Raw genomic sequence first — 5,675 nt, forward strand, 5'->3', positions numbered from 1 at the left:
TTTAGTGATATTTGATATTGTTCTCTTCATCTTTCTTGATATTATTTTAAATTTAATAATATTCTAATATTATTTTTTAAAAGGTATCATAGATTTTATTGATGGAGTATGAATTACAAATGATAGAATAAGTCTTTAGCCTTAACCGGGTAAGCAGAATACTTGTACCAGCATAGCATATCCTCAGTGTGATGGTTATATATTAGAGTGAGATTAGATAATTAAGTATTCATATTATTATTTTTTATAAAACAAAACCGTGAAATCCAACAAAATTAAAATAGAGAATAATTCTATAAGTTGTTGTAGAACGTGACACTCAGCCATCAATGAAGAGAAGAATTCTAGATTACAGCATGCCAGAACGAGTGACTCCCTGGTTGAAACCAAACTCACATACTACAACATGTATATCACGGTGCACCAGGTGTTACTACTGCAGCAGGGACCCCAAAAGCTGTATATATGAGAACTACAATCATCAAAACAAAGCGCCCTCTCATGAATCACGTGGACCTATTATGTATGAGAACTACAACCCAAATTGTTGGATTATTCTTTTCCTCAGAATATTACAACCAAAGAATTATTCCATTGGCATTCTTGTCATAAAGCTAGCCACTACCACGGTTTTAGTTTGAAAAGGTGTCGAGTCGAGAAATGTCAAAGTGCAGGGCAGGACACCTCTTCTGTTACTTTAATTATAAATAACTGATATTGATACTGATTTTAGCACGTGGATTTTAATAGTTGAACAAGTTTTTGTCTTTTTTTTTTTCCTTTTTTTTCCACATTCACTATTTATTATAAAACAATAAATCACAAATTAAAATGTTGTTAAAGAAACCTAAGAAATTATTTTATATAATATATGTAAGATATTTAACTTTGGATCCCATTTGAGAAACATTGTCTCAATGGAGCAATATTTTTGGCTTTGCCATCGTCACCATCGTTGCTGTTAATAACTTACCTCTCTATCAGTGGTAATTACCATTTCCAACTCCAAAAACACTGTAAAATTTTGAAAAGAATTTACCCATCAGACCGGACTTTTTCTCATGCAGATAATCAGTGTGGAAAAGTTTCCCACCACAGGAGGGAGGAGGAGCTGGAAATGCTTTCTTAATTTCCATGTTCAAAGGCAGACCAACTAGAAAAAGAATTTTCCATGGATTTCTTGTCAGATATTGTTCAGATTCATTGCACTCTTGCAGTCATGCTAAAGAATTTAAATTATATATATCCAGAAGAGACGTGCGAGGAGCAAAGTTTCCTTAAAAGCGAATACGTATATAATCAAAAATTTTCTACAAATGTCTTATTCTAGATTTGTAGTGGTCAATTTTATTGACATTGATCTTTGATTTTTCATGCACCCTTCTAGGCACTAATAAAATCTTAAAAATTGTTCGAAGTACACTTAATAGTAAAACTCATACATGATATTTTAATGAAATTATTTTATTTAATTTAATTTTTTTATTGATTTTGATAATTAAGATAAATCAAAAATACAAAATAAGATTCCTTGAGCATTTAGCTTACTAATAAGTATATATATTTTTCTTATTCTAAAAGTTAGAGTTCAAATTCTCGACTATTTCCTTAACTTCTCAAATTAACTATAGCAACCATGAAGGACAGCAATATATATACACCAACTAATCTGAAATCAAAACTATATTTCATAGGCTTACAAAATCTATCTCGAGAGATAAAAAAAACTTATCAATAACGAAAACAGAACAATCTATTTACCTGGATTTTTTTTCACCAAAATTAAAAACTTTGACTTGAGAGATCTATTCTCTGTACGGCTTCATTATTTAGAATCTTGGATTGAGATATATCTAGAAGCTTAGTTAGGCAAAGATTGAGATATAAATTGCTTTTGTTTAGAATCTTTTAAGGGTGGGAGAGGGGATTTTGTTGCAATCAAGGAATCATGGAACCATCATTTTCATTTGGATGCAATCATGAAACCATCAAGCAGGGAAAATACAAATAAACTTACAACCAAATACAAACCAAAAAAACACAACAAAACAGAAACAAATACAGTTGAAAGCTTGAAAAGACCACCAATTTCTCATTGCTAACGGTTTCTAATTTGGGTGTAGAGATATAGTGGGTAATTGCTTTATCAAATTCACTATACTTGGTGGTGCCAATGTCAGAACTCCAAGGCATTCAATATTGTCGTTTTTAAGTAAAAACCATACAAACCTTCAAACTAAAAATATTAATAGAGAAATTGTCATCAAGTAGTAGGCCCTTTCCAGAGGGAATCTCATTTGTTGTTTCCTTTCTTTTCACTTGTCAGTGTATAGTCATCAACATCCCATCTATATTCACTAACTTCTGATGTAACCTTTAGATAATATCCTTTAGGAAACCAATCCCAAACTTTTAAGCTTTTCATTTCCAAATTAAGCTCAAATCAAGTGCAGCATTTTAAATAATCTCTCAGTAGATCCTAAATCAAAAAAAAAATTGAATATCATTTTAATGACACTATTCAGAAACATTCCCGAATCCGTCCCTTCACCAGATGTTACTACTGTAGCAAGGATCCCCAAAGCTGTATATATGAGAACTACAATCATCAAAACAAAGCCCCCTCTCATAAATCACGTGGACCTATTATGAGAAGTACAATCCAAATTGTTGGATGATTCTTTTCTTCAGAATATTACAACCAAAGAATTATCCATTGATAATCTTGTCATAAAGCTAGCCACTACCACGTTTTTAGCTTGAAATGGTGTCAAGTCGAGAAATGTCAAAGTGCAAGGCAGGACACCTCTTATGTTACTTTAATTATAAATAATTGATATTGATACTGATTTTAGCATGTGGATCTTAATAGTTGAACAAGTTTTTGTCTTCTTTTTTCCTTTTTTTTCCACCTTCACTATTTATTATAAAACAATAAATCACAAATTAAAATGTTCGAAAAGAAACCTAAGAAATAATTTTATATAATATATGTAAGACATTTAACTTTGGGTCCCATTTTAGAAACATTGTCACAATGGAACAATATTCTTGGCTTTGCCAGCGTCACCATCGTTGCTGTTAATTTACCTCTCTATCAGTAGTAATTACCATTTCCAACTTCAAGAACACTGTAGAATTTTAAAAGAATTTACCCATCAGACTGGACTTTTTCTCATGCAGATTATCACCGTGGAAAAGTTTCCCACCACAAAAGGGAGGAGAAGCTGTAAATGCTTTACTTAATTTCCATATTCAAAGGCAACCAACTAAACCAAGAATTTTCCATGGATTTATTGTCAGATATTGTTAAGATTCATTGCACTATTGCCGTCATGCTAAAGAATTTAAATATTATATATATATATATATATATATATATATATTTAGCAACTATATCTAGAAGGGACGTGCGAGGATCAAAGTTTCTTTAAAAGGAAATACGTGTACGCAAAGGCGGAGTTAGATAATTTTTGTTAAGAGAGTCAAAGATAAAAAAATAAAAGTTAAAAATTTTTAAAATTAATATGTTGAATTAACCAACGATCAAAAAATTCATATAAATAATAATTTTAATATAATATCTAAATAAAAAAATAAAAAAAAAACTTATCATAGTTATTTAAGAAAATTATGCTTGATGATGTTTTCTAAATTCAAATTCATCATTTAATATTCTAATTTATTTATATTTAAACTTAAAAAATAAAACATAAAATTATAAGGTATAAAATATAAATAATTAAATACGAAATACAAGATTTCATATAATAGTTAAATAATATAAATAGAAAGAAAAAGGTAAAAGAAAACTTTACCTCCTCTTAATTTTACACAATGGTGGTGAGTGATCTCTATCTTCCCTTTTCCAAACTCACAAGCTCATAAATCTCTTTTAAAGAATAAGGTGTGTTTCAATAGTGAGTTACTAGAAAAGAGAAATAAAAATAAAAAAAATAAAAAAGAGAAGAGAAAAAGAAAAAAAAAGAGAAAGAGGTGTAGAAAAACTTAAATTATGGTACAATTAAGTAAGTTTATGAAGTTATTTTATTTTTTTATTTATATTAATTATTAAATAAAAAATTTATTTTGAGTGGGTCATTAATAATATATAATAAATAAAAAGTTTTAAAAATTTTGAAGGGACCATTGATAAAATATATATAAGAAATAAATATTTTTAAAAATTTTGAGGGGGCCGTGATGGCTTACCCTCCTGCCCTGCGTGTATGATAACAAATTTCTACATATGTTTTATTGTCACTTTTGTCTTAACCAAAATGTGAAGTTCTTGTGATAGGAATAAAAAGCATTACAAATAAGTAAGTGATACATCAAAAACGATAAAAAGAAAGAACAAAGCAATTTTTGAATTATTAAGTGTCATGACATGTGAAAGAAAATAGATAAAAAATGTATAAGAGGACTAGAGAGAGAAGCTTTGAGTGAGAGTAAGTTCGTTCTAAAAGTAAAGATTGGGAATGAATTGTGAAGGTTCTATATACCGTATTAAAAATGACGGTTATAAAAAAAAGTTTTAATATATGTAATAAATGATATTATTAAGGAGAGTTTTAATGTTACGTAATTGTTATAGAGAGTTAATGTAAAGTAATAGTTAGAAATTCATTCTATGATCGTTGAAGTAATTGAATGTAATAAGACTTGTTCTCGAGTAGAAGTTAACAAAAAAAAGCTGTACGTGAACAAGTGCAAGAAAAGAAGTTGTACGTGAACACAGATACAAGAGAACAAGGTAAAAAAGAGAAACATTTGTACTTTAAGAAAATGTTAAAAGAAAAACCTCTTAACTATCTTCACATTGAGCCACTAAACCAAATTTTCTAAAACATTCCAAGATTAAAGTAACCCATGAATTTTATCACTTATTTCGAGTTACTTTCACTATCATCTGTGTAAAGTGATTATTCTATGCAAAATAGTTATTCTACTTATATTAATTGTTCCATATAAAGTGGCGTTCCACTTATTTTAGTTATTCTGTATGAAGTAGTATGTCACTTGTTTTAGTGGTTCTGTTTGAAGTAGTGCTTCACTTGTAATGGTTGTCCTCATTATTCTTTGTACAATATTATGCTGTAAAATAATTCTTTAAAAAATAGATATTAATCAAAATCAAGTATCTATAGTTTGCATTAGTAAATTTTATTGACTTTGATCTTTGATTTTCATGCACCCTTCTATACATGAATAAAATCTTAAAAACTATACGCTTAATGGTAAAACTCATACATGGAATTTTAATGAGATTATCTTATCAAATTTAATTTTTTATTGAATTTGATAATTAAGATAAATCAAAGATATAAAATACAATTATTTAAATATTTGATTTGATAATAAGTATATATATTTTTTATTCAAAAAAGTTAAAATTAAAATTCTTGATAATTTTCTTAACCACTCAAACTACAGCAATCATGAAAGACAGTAATATAATATATATATATATATATATATATATATATACTTACATAATTTATCTCGAAAGATAACAGAACTTATCAGTCACAAAAACAAAACAATTTATTTATCTGGATTTTTTTCACCAAAATTAAAAATTTTGATTTCTAAAGTCTATTCCCTATATAGCTTCATTGTTTAGAATCTTGGATTGAGATATAGCTAGAAGCTTAGTTTTTTTTTTTTTTTCT

The sequence above is a fragment of the Theobroma umbraticum genome, unplaced genomic scaffold (genome assembly GCF_002168275.2).
Source record: "Theobroma umbraticum cultivar Fairchild unplaced genomic scaffold, ASM216827v3 scaffold_67.0, whole genome shotgun sequence".
NCBI lineage: Eukaryota > Viridiplantae > Streptophyta > Magnoliopsida > Malvales > Malvaceae > Theobroma > Theobroma umbraticum.